Raw genomic sequence first — 16,589 nt, forward strand, 5'->3', positions numbered from 1 at the left:
GTTTAAATTTATTAATCATTTCCTCCGTGATGTATATTTTTGTCACATTTAAGAAATCTTCATTAATCTGGTGTCATAAAAATGTCCTTCTATATTTTATTAAATTTTTCCTAAAAAATGATTTTTACAACTAAATCTTTCAGCTAATCAGAATTAATATATTTGACTGTTATTAAAGAGTCCCATTTTTTCTTTTTTCATATAGATATACATGGTCTCAGCACCACTCATTAATTCATCCATTATTTTCTTTCAGATCTACAGTTTTTCATTTGTTATTTATCAATATTAGTCTCATATAAGTGTATGCCATTCTTTAGCCTAACCATTCACCCTTGTACCAATATAATACATTCTTAATTACTGTCTTTGTAAAAAATTGATTATATAATAGGGTTCATCCTCTGTTCTTATCCTTCTAATATTATTGGGAATTTGGGGTAATATATATGAATTTTAAGATCAAAATATATGGAAACACTGTGAGGAATTTTATTTGTATTGCTATTAATTTGTACAGTAATTGAGGAGTCATACTATGTTTATAATATTAATTCCCCCAAACTTAAATATGGTGTATTTCTTCACTTAGGTCTAATTTTATGGTTTTCAGTGAAGTATTATGATGTTTTTCATATATGTCAGAGACATGCTTTGCTATTTGTTTGTAGGTCCCTTATGATTTTAACCACTATGATAAGTATCATCTTTTTAAAATAACATTATGCATTCTGGGTAACTTCCTCATGTATATTATTCAGTTTACTAATTTTCTCTTTGAGCCTATCTTAATGAGGTTTTAATCCAACTACTGATGCAATTAATTTAAAATATATTTTAAAAATAATGTATAAAAGTTCAATCTTGATCATTGTAAACAAACCTATTTTGTATTTTTTTTATCACATTACTATTCTAATATTTCACATTCTGTGGCTCTCATCTTGCTTTTTTACTTTTTGTGCTGTCTTGTATTTGTGGCATATTATTTTTATTGCAAATTCATCTTTGATTGGGCCTTTTTTTTTCCCTTTGAGAATGCCTTTAGTATGAGAGAGTGTGTAATGATTATGTTAGCTTATTCCAAGACTTTATGGGAAATCTCTCATGTATGTATGTATATACACATACACACAAATAGTATAAATTTGAACATCAAAACTGCATTAGTTGAAGCTTTAAGCTCCTTCAAAATCTCAGGAAAAAGAATTCTCCAGAGCCCAGGAGAACATAGCAAACTTTTTGATTTTTCCATGTGCCATTGGGATTTTTCAAAGACCTTTGCAAATGCAACCCCCTGAGGGTCCTAGCTTTGTAGAATGTTCTCATTTTCAACATCCTGCTTCCTCTTCAGACTTAAGGCTTTAGCTTCTGTCTTTGCATTAAAACTGAGCCCTTAAGTAACCAAGAATAATCATCACTCATATCTTCAACACCCAGCCCAGCCTCAGTGATAGAGTAAACATTTGTTGTCCTAGACTTAAATCCCTTCTTCTTTTAGGAAACCTAAGGATTATTTTTTGTTGAAAATTCGGCCATGCATTTAAAATAATGTTTGTTTTATTTTTATTCAACATATCTAGTTGTGTTTAATGGGAGAGGTTTTAAATAATCTTAGTCTACCATATTTTTACGAGGGTGTCTATGACTTCTAAGGTGCCTTCCAATTCTAAAACTTCAGGTCTTTATTCTATTTCTGGTAATTAATCTGAAACTGTACACACGATGATTTTAATGCAATAAAACAAAAGCCACCAGAGCTAAACAGAGAAATTTACAAAGTCAAGTCTGTTAATATGCCTGGCAGGGGAACATATACCAATGAAGAAATTCACTGAGTAATTTGCTAACAGTGAAAAATCAGGGATTTTTAAATGCATGGTTGTGTATGCATTACAAATGCAGGAGATATTGGTGGTTATTACTGTCTTTGCCATGGGTCAAACCATGAACACATCTGGCAAGATCAGGAAGGGACCTGTGTCTCTCAACCTTGAAGCTGGCTCCTATGAGTTCACCAGTGATGATACAGTGATTGTTAGAGACCTGGACTGAAGTCATAGACTTTTTTCATGTCACCTCAAAAGAGTTATTTGAGAACAAGCTTTCTGTACTTCAAGTCAGTTGATTTAAATATTTAAGAATTGTTAATAATGTATTTACAAACATTAATGTGAAGTTAATTGAATTTAATGTTGAATACTTTCAAGCATTCACCTAATAAAGTCATAGTTAAACACTGTTATGCTCAAAAAAAGTAGAAGTTCATGGTAATTTTGCAAATTAAGTAATGGAAACTTGCAATAGGACAGAATGGGTTCATAAGTCTATGCACAGTTGGTTACATCAAGCCCCATTGTTCATTGGTTGGAAAACAGTTCTTAGTTTGGCAGAGTTTGGTATGCCAGGTTCATTCAACATTCAAGAACGTTTATCAGCTTTAGTTAGTCAGAACTGGTGGGATAAAACACAATATTTGATTTTATTATCTCCTTAGTAAGTATGTGGACATTTTTCCTTTTAAGGTGGTAATCTGTGTAAAAGTGAATGCAGAATAATTTTGATCTCCAAGGTGGTATAGGAATAGGTATTCCTTACCTTATGTCTAGATTGAAATATTATTATAGTATCAATTCTCTTAAACTTAGTAAGATATATGTTCACAGTGTTGTGAACCACTAGAAACCATTCCTCACTTCTCTGAAGAAAGAAACAAAACGGTTAACTTACTGTTGATAAAAAGGTTATTAAGAAAGTTTTCAAAAATAAATACCCAATTTCACCCCAATGATAAGAAATGCATTATTTTTTTCAATTTTACAAAGATAGCACTCTGTAGACCTAATTGAGTTCATCGAACTGCCAAATTTTCTGGTTGTTTAATAAAATAAATTTAACTCTACTTAAAAAGAAACAAAACAGAACACAAAATAGTATAGCTCCAAGTTAACCCCACATTTTGAGGTTGAAAATTGTTCTATATCATTATCAATTAGCCTATACTGCTGTGTTGTAACCAAATCAGGATATGCTGATTGATTACTAATGTAAATAGTTTAATAATTATGAGAAGCAAATATTATTAGGGTCTCAGTGAACTCTGGAGAAGAATAAATAAAGCAAGTATTGTATTATTTTAATTTTATAACAATATTTTTCAGCGCCAAAATATATGAATTCTGAATGCTAATAGTGATTAAATTAATGAAGAATATTCAGAGAGAAAAAGGATAACAGAGCTTTGAGCAGTAGTGAAATATTAACTTAAGGTTAAATGTAATCAGAGACTGCTAAAAAATTAATGCGAAATAGGGGGCTCAAAGGAAGTTATATTTTAAAAACCCAGATCCCAATAAAGTTGCTTCTGAGGATAATATAGCCACAAAAAATTGACCTTTTAAAGAAATCATTCTTGTTGATTTTATAAAATAAATAGTATAATTAAAATTTACCTACTTATATGGTTGTTATAATAATAAATACTAATAACTTGGAAAATTATACTTTGAATTTTTATAGATATTTTATAATTTTTAATCATTTTTAAATCAAGAAGTTGTGAGTATGGATTCTTAATAATTGTTTTGATGTTTCTGATACATAAGCTGTGAAATTTGGTAAAGAATCATATTATCTGAAGGGTCAAAGAAGTACTGACATTACTATTGGGTAGAGTATAATATACTGGAATTGCAGGAAAATCTAAGCTAAAATTTCATCAATCTAGCTAAACCTTTTAGTAGCAACCCTATAGATATTTATAATATAATATGTCACACATAATATATATAGTATAGGTAAATTTTTACAGAGATGTATATAATATATAGTTTGCTATAATCAAATACAACATATTTGCTAGTAGTTAACTGGTTGGAATATTTTTGGCATGGGGAAGTGAATGTGAATGTTCAGGAGAGCTTAAGAAAACTAACTAAACCGTCAGTCTTTTACGAAGAACAATTTTTTAGATATTCAGTGAAATGTTTCTTTGTGGAAAACATCAAAATTTGATCAGAGTCCTGGGTTTGAATTCTGATTCACTATTCACTGCATCATCTAGAGACTTGTCCACTTAGAGCCTCAATTTCCTCATCTGCAATAAACGGTTTCACTGGTTGTTATGAAGATCAAATGAAGTAATTTATGTATAAGCATGTTTCAGTGGAAAATCATTATGCACAAATTATGTAAAAATGTACTTCTGAAACTGTTCACTCAGCATGTATGAACGTCCTCCATGTTATCCGTATTTATATGCATACATCACAGCCACCACCAAGATAAAGTAAGCATGCAACTTTAAAACAGAACACAGTAGGCTCTCATGTTTGTTGTATCTTGAAAATTATGTTCCTTTGCCTAGTACCTCTTTAAAAATATTTGCTGTCTTTGAACATAAGAAATTAAGGCTTACTGTGTTTCACACAGTGCGAGCTTCCTATTGAAAGGAAACTAAAAACATACTTTAAGTTGACTTTACACCAGATTACGTCATCAATGGACTAAATTTCAACATTTCATGCCATTATTTATACTAAGGCAAATGAAGCAAACGCCTAAGATTATTGTTTACATACCTTACCACATTTCCAAAATTGGATTCCAATGTACCAGGTAACTCTCTATCCAAAAAGAAGCAATCCTCCTCTCTACCAGAAGGTGGCACTGCACTCCTCATTGACGACATTCTGAGGTGGGTGCAGTGAAGAGATTATTCTCCATTTAGGAAGAAGCTGGATTTTAGAACACTTTATTTGAAATAATGAGATGCATGTGATTAATTTCCTAAAGAATAATTTTACTTTTGTCTTTTTGGGGAAAGATGTGCACACTAAGTAAAAATGAACAGCTGTTGAGAATAAAAGGAAAATGCTTCATTTGGAATCTATCATCATTGTTCAGTACAATATTCTCAGACTTAATTACTCATGTAAAGAGCATTATGACTAAATGTGAAATAAATTCTTCTTCACTCCCCTCAAGATTTTTTTCTCTTTCTAACCACAAATTGTGTGACCGACTTTCTATTTATTTACTTTTTCGTATAGAAATCCCACTAGGGTTCTTAAACCCATTTACTCATAATGTAGTTTGAATACCTATTACTTTGGCACTATTTTTCTCCTCTCCCCCACCTCAGTCTCATGGAAATAAATATATCAGTCAATCATTACTACTTTGAAAGAACAGGGCTCTTTAAAAATACTAGTAGCATGAATAATATCAAAAGGCTGATTCCACTGCCCCACCCCCTTCCCTGGGGACAATTTAGGTAGATTCCATGTAGCTCTAAAGGTATCACTTGCTGATGACAGGGGAAAAGAAAGGAGACTGTACAGACTTATTGACAGTTAAAGAGGCTCAAATTGATTATCTGTAAAGAAATACAATAGGAGGAAGCCACGCTGCTAGAAGCACAGCTTTGAACAAACCCTCTATTAATTAATTGTCACGGTTGGGAGTAGAAAATGGCACCTAATGAGAGAAAAACTAAAGGAAAAGGATGAGAAAGAGTGAAAAAGTCTTTCTTTTGTGTATGTATTTATTTTGTACCTTTGATTTTTTACTAAGTTGTTTCATTCATATTCACTAAGTACATGACAGTAAATGATGATATAAAATAAAAGCAAAACAAAACAAGTAAAAAGACATGGAGCTCATTGTTTAAAGAAGGTATTCAAAATTTCATGGAATAGATTTAATAAGTAAATGCAACAGTGAATAATTATAATAGTCATTCCCTTTTTCACATTTCTTTTTCCCAATTGTCTTATAATAAAAAAATTCAGCAATGGGTTTTGTTTATTTTTAATTTTGAAAATGGAGAAAAATGGTTTTTAGTGGAAGTATTTGGTAATTATGAAATTAGATATCTGTAGGAGAGAATAGTGTTCATTAATTTTAGTTGGCTGGGAAATAATAAAAAAAAAGCTTTCATTTTAATTTTATTTTATATTCAGGCATGGGATTGCAGATTACTGAACTTTACAACGAATAATTTTATGTTTGTATGACAAGCACACACATTTTCCATTATTACTTTTTTAAACCTGAAATAAGTTTATCTGACACTATAATCATGAAATTTTATTGAGAACTTATTAAAAACATAATAAATATTATGCTCCTATAGAAGTTTAGAGAATACTATTAATTTTAGATCGTTCTACACATTTCTCGTTTGAAATAAAAGAATATATTTCCTTTTTCTATTAAAAAATAACAAAGTTTCCTGGTTCATAATTTAAGATGGAGTCAAAGTAGCCTATTTACATTTATATTGCTGAAAATACAAATTCTGGACTCAATGTCTGGAGTACCATAAAACAATAGCTTACATTTATTTTATTTTACATATATATATATATATATAAAACCATAAAGGAAGATCTACGCAATACAATTTCCTATATTGGATGATAGAGAACAGAGGGTTCTTTAACTCTGGATTTGATCAACATGATAAAATACATCTTGAGAATAGTTGTATTTAAATTCTGAAATGGAACTTCATACCATTTTATTCTCATTTTAAATGAATTAGCTCAGCAGCTCTATACACTACTATTGGAGCTCTGAGGAGCTGGTGATGCTCTAGAGAGCCGGATCTAAAGGGCGATCTTTGTTCAGCTCTGCCCTGGAAGCCCCTCATTCTTTCTGATTCTTCTGCTGTACCTGAGTGATATCTCTACTACCTTCTGTTTGGGGAGGTTTTCTTTTTAATATTTATTTATTTATTTTGGCTGCGCTGGGTCTTAGTTGTGGCATGCGGGATCTAGTTCCCCGACCAGGGATCGAACCTGGTTCCCCTGCATTGGGAGCACGGAGTCTTACCCACTGGACCACCAGGGAAGTCCCGGGAGCTTCTTACTGACCAGGGAGATTAACTAGTTCATTCTTTGTGTTCCCATTATAGACTGTAAGGCTTTGTTGCACAGGTAATGATGTTTTACTCTATTTTCACTTATCTCTTTCGTCTTACCAGACCATGTGCATCTTAAAGGTAAGAGACATAATATTCCTTTCAAACTTCCAATATTTAATACCATGGTGAACTCAGTGACTAATCTAGAGCCAAAACTCAGCAGAAATTTAACATACCTTTGTTAGATGAATGCAAGGAAAGAAGAACAGGGGGATGGAAGGTGGAAGAATGCCAATTTCCTTATGTTAGTATTTTTATAACAAGGTTCTTAGTCTTTACTGGGAAACGCCAGCATCCCTCAGTATCCGCTGGGGGGTTGCTTCCAGCATCCAGCCCTCTGCCCCCACCTCAGCCCCCCAGGATACCAAAATCCACTAATGCCCAAGCCTTTTATATAAAATAGCATCGTATTTGCATATAACCTACACACATCCTCCCATGTGCTTTAAATCATCTCTAGATTGTTTACGATACCTAATACCATGTAAGTGCTATTGAGGCAGTTGTCAGCTATACGTCAAATTCAGTTTTGCTTTTTGGAAATTTATGGATTTAAAAAAAATATATTTTCGATCTGGGTTGGTTGAATCCACAGATATGGAACTCGCAGATAGAGGCCTGACGCAATTTACATTTCATTCTAAGTATAGTCTTTAGACAACCTTTGTTTAATGCACTGCTGGTTGCTGACCACCTGTATTTTTTGTGATCCCAGGAGCAAAGCCCTACCATCCTATCTGTGACAACCCTGCTCCAAAATCACCTACTTTCTCCCACCCAGCAGTGTTCAGCAGAAATAGTAACAGTCATACCCTGTTCGGGTAGCACCATGGTACATCCTTCTTAAGACATAGTATGTCAATGTACGTATTACAGGTAGCAGTCATGCAGGCATATTATGTCTAATCTGATCATAAATATTTGCTTAGGCCATGAAAAACATGTGAAGCGTTTTAATGTTTATGACTTTATAGTTTTATTAAGTTATTCATTCTTAAATTTATATTCAGCAACATATACTCCAGAATGGGTCAATTATAAGCCAAATTTAATTTTAAAACTTGGGTATTTACATAATGATTTTTAGTATCAAGGCTTAATTGGGGCTGAAAATATTTCAGCAACAAGATGCTTACCTTCAATCTCTTTCCCCAACCTTGCGTTCCACATTTAGCTATAGATAACTATGGTTTATGCAGCCCATCTAAGTACCGTTGCTTCTTTATGCCCATTTACTTTCAACAACCCTATAAAGTAGAGATAATGATAATTTTACAACTACAAAAAAAAAAAAAAAAAAAAACACCCAGGTACTCAGTTAAGCACCTTACCTGAATCCCTCCACCTCATCACGAGTGGTTGTGTTGGAATTCTCTGATCTCTCTGACGGGAGAGTCCTGTTCAGACACCTCCTGGCAGCACATTGCAAGTTCAGGCAATGTGATGTGTCTGGTGGGCTTTACCGCACAGAAACAGATTTAATCCCAGTTTCTATCACTGTGGGCCAGGTATGATGCTTCATTATTTTCAGGTGAGGAAAAGGAAAAGTTAAAACAAGCCTCCTAATTCCCTGAGCAAATTAAAAGTGGCCAGGATACAAACAGGAATCCCAGGATTCCAAGTTCAAGTCTCCCTCCACTGCCTCAAACCTGCCATACAAGGGGTTTTTGCACATTTCTTACTGAAAAACTGCATCCCCCTTCAGAAATTGCATAATGCTCATAGCTGGAGAAGTGTTCTATGAATTTAGAAATCAGTTTCAGGTTGCTGTAGCTAAGCTGCACGTACACATTATGGTATGGTAACGCAGGTAGGCATTATGGAAAAGAATAGGAAAAAAATAAATCTCAAGTGTAAAAAGGGATTAACAGAGGGCATATATTATGCTGTCTCTGACCTAGTATTAGCTTGCCTGCCAGATCTCATTTCTGACGGTCTTTCTCCAGCAGTGTGGTCTTTAGGGCTATTTCCTTATCATCTGAGGTAGAGAGAGAAGGAAATCACAAGGTCATGATTGAATAGTTAAAGAGGTACAAATTCAAAGAGTGCTATTATCAGAAAATAAGGTTATCTTATGATAATTATCATTGAAAATTCTAAACCTTAAATCAGAGAAGTATTAGCAGTCTAATAAAGATCTCTGCTATAGATGTGTGCAGATTGGTATTGCATTGAGGATAATTTAGGAAGGCACAAATTAAAAACAAGGATAAGAATTTAGAATGCATATGAAAATTGAGTCATAAGGCTGCATGGCCCTTCAATATAAATCAATAATACAATGTAATTTGATATTGAACTATGTCTATACATTTCCTTATATGATAAAATAATTTTGAGTTATAGTCTATATACAGACATAAGATGTGTGTGTGTGTTTTTAAAAAGTCAGTGCTGTGCATGCTTAGTGCCTAAGATTAAATAACAAGACAGGACCTAAACAGTATGTAGGACAAGCACACCTCAGAGATGTTTTGGATTCTGTTCAAGACCAGTGTAATAAAGTGAATATCATAATAAAGTGAGTCACGTAAATTTTTGGTTTCCCGGTACATAGGAACGTTATGTTTACACTCTACTGTAGCCTATTATGTGTGCAATAGCATTATGCCTAAAAGGACAATGTACATACCTTAATTTAAAAATACTTTATTGCTAAAAAATGCTAACCATCATCTGACAACGCAGGGTTACCACAGACCTTCAGTTTATAAAAAACAAAATATATGCCAATGCAATAAGATGAGGTATGCCTGTATTATAAACTTACAGAAGAAGAGTAGAAAAGAATTCATTCAGGCACTATGAAAAATGTGTTACATTTATTACGTTAATATTCATTACTTAATCTTTAAAATAAACCTTTGAGTTCGGAGTGTATTGATCCTAAATAAAGAAACAAATATTAACTTGCCCCTGCTGTTGGCAAGCGTTCAAATCGAGGATTCAAATCCAAATCTGTTTGAGGTCAAATCCAGTGCCTTTAATAACTACGTTATATTCCCACTTATATGCTCATACTGCATGTTCATAAGTGTCAATAGCTATGGTGAAGAAAAGAAGGGCATAAGAATAAACAACCGATGCAGAATCAGAAACCGAGGTGAGATGGAAGGCCATCAGGCCAACAGAAAAGGCCATAACTCCAAAAAGCAGATTTCCGTGAACAATCCCTAAGTAACAAATTGCACATTGTATTTCATTGAGAAAAAAACAATGAATATATTTAATAAAAAATATTTGCCTTTTGAAAAGTTTTCCTGGCCACTGCGTTTATTCCAGGATTTCATTAATTCATCAATTCATCCATCCAGCATAGATTTATTGTGGACTTGCTGTGCTTAGACTCCAAAAAGGACTCTGAACTTGACCTGAAGAATGAATCTGGGCTTAAAGAGAATGTGAGTGTTTGATGAGGAAGCACAGACCCTTCGGCAAGAAATTGCTGAGGCTTCCAGAGACTGAGAGAGCTAGTGGGGCAGGAACTCAGCGAGCAAGGGAAGCATAGCAAGGAACTAACTAGAGAAAATTAATTTTACTTTTCTTTGGTAAGATCTTCTCAATTTATTTCTATACGTGTAAAATTTATTTAGAAACAAAGATGTATTCCATCATGTAAAAATAATACTAAATAATATCCTATCAATAAAGTATTAAGTATCTATTATTAAATAGTTTGTCAAAAAATTTTAAATGTTAATGTCAATTTTACAACCATTTATGCTGATAGCTCCTAATATTTTTATAAGATTTAATTAGAGAGGTAATGTTTTATTTTAAAGACCTATGCTTAACTTTTACAGAGCAATATGAATAGAAATGAAGAGTTCTATGTGCAAAAGGACTTAATATATAAATTTACATGCTTAACATGTATTTAAAATTTAATTTAAATGATTTTTAACAGGGAGAATTAGAGGTTTGATTAGCTTTTTATTCTATATGTAATCAGTCCTAAAATAGAATTACGATCTGAAAATAAGTTTCCAACGGAACACTTTATTAAAAGCTAACTGGACTCGCTAAAGATTTTAGTCATGGAGTCTTAGAGAAATTTCACTTTTGTTTGTAAAACTTTTGCTGTGGCCCTTCTGTTCATGATCCAAAGGCAACATTTCTCTAGCTGCTAAGCTACTCTGTTTTCTACGTTCTAACATGCCAACATCAAAGCTGTAACTCTGCCCTTTCCTCTCCTTCCCCACGTCAGACCCAGGGTAACTGGGAGAACTTTCAACATCAACAGTGGCTCATCTTACTGATAAACAAAGCCCAAAGATGGAAGCATGCAGTTGCCAGGACAGAAAGCAGTGGGTGAAAGCGGGATAATCAATCCCCTTTCTATCTGCATATAGTAGAAAGGATGCTATCATGTGTGACATGATCCTAAGTTAAAATAATATTTGTCTGGGTGGGCTTGCTATACAGGAAGTGTTAAGATACTGAAAACTATACAGTGGAAACAACTGTACAACTAAAGGTGAGTAAGCTCGGAAGATGACGAGTTTTGAATGGTCCTGAAGACACTGGTGAGGATAGCAGTTCTGGGCATTTCTCTCTCACACAAAGAGGTCATTAAAATACCTCCACTCACAGATCCTTGATATGATTTATAAGTATCTTCTTTACTTCACTCACAATTTCTCTTCTCTGAGGTTCTAAGGATATAAAACAATAATAGAATAAAACTCCCAAAGCCAGGCATTTTCTTAGAGACTTCATACTTGTTAACTTGAAATTTGTGAGTACCAAGAATACAGTACATTTGAAATAGCATAGTATTCAGAAAAGGAACTGTTATATATATATATGAATGTCATATGCATAGTAGAACGTTATGATGTGGTGTGACCAGTAGTGGCGAGGTTGCCTGTCCCAATCAGCCTGTATGGGAGCCTCTTGATGATGGGTTTTACTGACACCATGTGTGTCATTTTTTATAACAGGTCTGTTTTTGTTTCAGAAACATGTATTGCTTGGTCAAATTTATGTTAAATTGTATTGTCAGCATTGATCATTTAAACTCCTGTATAAAATCATAACCTGCTGTAGAATTTTTGTTCACCTTTGATTCTGTAGTTCCAATTCATTTCTATGGGGTGTATGTGTCCCCCAGGAAAATACCTTTGGAAAATTGCATAATAGGTTGCTTTTGCTGCCTGTCTTAATTTTCGTAGTATTAGATTGAATTTTTCTCAGAAAAAACTGTGGTAGGTGGTAAGAGTGAAGTTTGAAAATATGATTTATTTACAAAGGTTGAATCATTGCTCAGATCACATCCATGCCACCCTCATATCTCTTAGAATAAGATGCAGACACCTTACCGTGTCTTGCAGGACTCTGTGTAACAATCTGCCCCTTCCACTTCTGCTCTGACCCACTGCGTGACGTGAGGCCACAAGACCTCCTTTTGATCCTCAACATGACAAACAAATCCTGGCCTCAAATTTTTGCACTTGCTATTTTCTCTTCCTAGAATTCTGGAGCCTGGCTCTTTGGACCTGAGGCCCCTTCTCATCTTTCAGTCTATGGTCAAATATCACCTTCTCTGAGAAATCACCTGACTTTATCTAAAGAGGTCAGCCACCCCTCATTATCATGGCACCCTATTATTTTCCATTAGAGAACTGATCCCAATCCAAAGATGTCACATTGTGTGTTGGTTTATTATGTATTTGTATATCTTGTGTCTCTTATCACTCAAGTATTATCTCCATGAGGAATCTTACTGGTGCTGTATTCCACTATATTCCTGGCATCTAGAACTGATTCTACCAATAAGAGACATCCAAATAAAAATTTCTCCCATTGACAGGTTGACTTACGAATCATTGATATGCTCCTTATTAATTAGTAACACTTCTTTACTGATAAGGTAATGATTTCCCCGCAGCATTCTGAGGTTCAAATTTATGAACTGTAGTTCAAAGCTGTGTGTGATCTAATTAACTCTGATATTACTCTTGCTTCTCTCATGAGTGATAGACTGATGTGAATGAATGAGTAAATCAGTAAATCAATTAATGAGACAATGCGTAAAGTCAGAATCTTAGGAAGATAATTGCTCCTTTTAAAACTGATATCAAGAAGGAAGACCACCACCTGCGTAGCCCTTTATACCAAAGAAATAGATTCTATCCTGGCCTGATCAATTTTAATTTCTATTTCATGGTGGCCATTGGTATAATCTTTGCGGGTAAACTCCAGTTACAAAAGGATTCAAAGAAGCTCTTTCTGATAATCTGCAGTCACATCTCCATCTCAGAAATAGAGTAATGGTCACAGACTCAAAATGAGATGGAGAACAGGGAATCTGAACCAGGTCCTATCCCATTAATTCCATACTAAAACCGAGACACTGTAGAGGTGGCTGACTTATGGATGATAAGTAAATTTGGTAGTATATATATATTTATTTCATTTTTTTAAGTGCTTAACATCCGGGGGATCCAACAAATACTGACTCTCTTCTGTGATCAAATAACTTGCTGTCAACTGTCATGTCAACAACTCATCAAAGGAAATTAAAGAGAGTTCAATACTTCTGGGTAATTCTAAAGCTAAGGTAATAAAACCCTTCGAGAATTGGATTCTCATTGCCACACATGTGACTACCTCTGTAAAAAATAAATACCTGACCATTACTCTAAGCTCCCTACATACGAACGAGTTCTATTCCGAGAGTGCATTTGTAAGTCCAATTTGTATAAGTCCAACAAAATTAGCCTAGGTACCCAACTAACACAATCAGCTGTATAGTACTGTACTGTAATAGGTTTATAATACTTTTCACACAAATAATACATAAACAAACATAAAACATTTTTAATCTTACAGTACAGTACCTTGAAAAGTACAGTAGTACAGTACAACAGCTGGCATCCAGGGGCTGGCATCGAGTGAACAGGCAAGAAGAGTGACTGAAAGAGGGAGAGGAGGTGGGAGATGGTAGAGCTGAAGGACCATCAGCAACAGGAGAAGGAGGGCAAGCTGCAATGTCACTCACGCCTGACGTGGATGGCACAGGTTCTGGTTCCCTGCTGGATTCAATTCTATGTACCCGCTTGAAAAAATGATCCAGTGATGTCTGGGTAGTAGCACTTTTTTTCTCATCATAGATGACACGGTAGCACTGGATTGCATTCTGAATGGCTGCTGCAACCTTCATGTACCGTCCTACGTTCAGTTCCTGTGCAATAAAGAAAATCCCCTTGTCATTTCCTGTGTCATGAATCTCTTTGGTTCTTCAGTTACTTCTTCCTCTTGTCGCTCCACTCTCAATTATTTTCACTTTTGTTTCCATCGTTATCACTTGGTGCTTCTTAGCAGAACCAGCTATATCAGTGCTGCTTTTACACTTGCTTCTGGACATTCTGGGCTTCAAATAAAGATACTGTACTCTATACAGTACTGTACAGTGAAATACACAAAGGCTCAACCACTTGTAGAGGATGCACGCACCTGACAATGTATGCCAGACACGTGAACTAACTTTTGTGATTGGACATGCAAATGCATGTCCGTGTCTTTGAAAGTTCCCAACTTGAAGGTTCATATGTAGGGGACTTACTGTATTGTCAGAGAACCAGAAACAGCATTTGAGAAGTGCATTGTTCTGTTTCTCTGCAGAGATCTGTGCATTTTGCTCCAGAAGACCAGCAGCTTCTAGCCTGTAGTCCACTCAACATAAAAGGTATATAAAATATTTGGAGATTTAATTCATTAATTCTAATATCACTATCCCTTTAATTTGAAAGCAAAAGTAACATACTAAATTAATCAACAGACTTCTCATTCAACTCCAAAATATATATGTCTGCAGTGTCAGAAAATGGTTACTTCTCCGTATTTGAAATAAAATACAATAGTGAAAAATAGCTTCTTTTATAAAAATTTAAAGTTGGCTTCATAATTGTCTGAAATGAAATATTGTCTACTTTCAGTTAGAAGCCTATAATTTCAAAGGAGAACATTTATCATTATTACTTTTACAATTCCTATTTTTGGCCATTTTATAGGTCAATATTAAAGGCAGAAGAATATAACACTACTAAGGAAATAGCAGTATTGGATCTGTCCTGGAAGTCTCTATACACCCAAGAGATTTACTCATTTGTACTGAATGGACGGATTACATCAGTCAAAGAACGACTGAGGTTTTATATGGAAATTCTGGCAGAAATTTTGATACATTCTGCAGCAATTTCAACATAGCTGGGTTTTTTTTAAGCCACAGAATTCCCTCTAGGCTAGTATATATAAATTTGTGTCTCAGGAATTCCTTTGAGAAAAAATGGGCATAGGTAAAAGCCTGCATTTTCTTTTTTTTTTTTTTTACAAAAATTGAGAGCAAACAGAATTACTTGGATCTTGTCAGTACGTCAAGCTGTAAAGCACCTGCTTTTGCCTAAGTCTCTGTTCGATGTATTCTCATTGAGAATATGACGCACAGTTGTAATTATAATTTTTGCCAAACTTTATTTTGATTATATAATAACATAGCCAAAAAGAATGAATGGCTACATTTTTCAGTCTGCGGAGGGAAGACTATGTTACTCTGAATCCATTCTATTTTTTTTCTTCTATGTTTCACTTTTCTCAAGTGCCAAATAAAATTTTGCTCACATGTTTCCTTTTAAAACATGAGTTCAGAAGACAACTCAAGAAAAAAAAGCAACCTCAATTGAAGTTTTATTAGCTTCTATGAACCCTAAAATATTGTGCTTTTCCTTTCTGTGATTAAGTGACACTTGCTGTCACACAAAAGAATGGTAATTATATTAGCCTTAATCATAAACATGTGCTAAGCACATAGTTCTCTAAATAATTGTATTAACCAGAATTTTGGTTGTAAATGCAAGAAATCCAACTCAAACATACTTCAGCAGAAAGGGGGATTATTTGGCTCACATAAACTGTGAAAGACCCCCAATAAGAGGAACCAGAGAATTAAAATAGTTGGGATTTTTCTCTCTACTTTCTCTCTCTCTCTCTCTCTCTCTTTTTTTTTTTTCTGTGTGCCAGCCATGTTATCTCAGTCTGTGCTCCTACAAGGCTAAAATCATGATTTCTGACATTGAGTGCTTGTATCCTCATAGCTTTCCAAACAGAAAGGAAAACAAAATTCTAATATTCAATTACATATTAAAAAAACCCTGGGGGAAAGTTTCTAATTGGTCTATATTGGGTCACATGCCCACAACTAGACTAATCATATCTTATCCCAGGAATGTGATACTGTATTTGGACTAGCCTTGGTCAGGTGGCATCATGAAATCAATAGCTGTAGCTATGGAGTTGGGAGTCATGTTCAAAAGATGCTGGTTCCTAGTCTGACCTCATGGTTAGAGCAAGAGAAGAAGTGTTTTCAAAGTGAGTGACACAGGACACATTTTCCCAGAGGAAATGAGAGGAGTACACGGAGGGCAATATGCGCATGTGCACACACACACGCTCACACACACACAAATCGACACACCACAAATACACACACACATGCAAGAGGTAAACCTCTCATCTCCTATTCTTTCATCTTCCCTCTCATCAAGCATGTACTGAACATCATCTATGAAATCTAGTGAAATCTAATGCTAATGAATTGACAGGCTTTGGGTTATTCATGATCTTTATTCTTCAGAAATTTGAGATGCCATTATTTATGCCT

General features: G+C 34.4%; 1 protein-coding gene and 1 long non-coding RNA gene across 2 annotated transcripts in view; both read left to right on the forward strand.

Moving 5' to 3' along the window:
- Nucleotides 1–16,589, forward strand: part of GPC5 (glypican 5) — a 1,397,564-nt gene that overhangs the window by 710,668 nt on the left and 670,307 nt on the right. The window lies entirely within an intron of this gene.
- Nucleotides 12,418–14,102, forward strand: LOC129392687 (uncharacterized). Its single transcript, XR_008619056.1, has 3 exons — nucleotides 12,418–12,503; nucleotides 13,356–13,490; nucleotides 14,044–14,102. It is a non-coding gene; the product is annotated as an uncharacterized lncRNA (long non-coding RNA).

Source organism: Physeter macrocephalus, chromosome 13 (assembly GCF_002837175.3).
Source record: "Physeter macrocephalus isolate SW-GA chromosome 13, ASM283717v5, whole genome shotgun sequence".
In the NCBI taxonomy this organism is placed as follows: Eukaryota; Metazoa; Chordata; class Mammalia; order Artiodactyla; family Physeteridae; genus Physeter; species Physeter macrocephalus.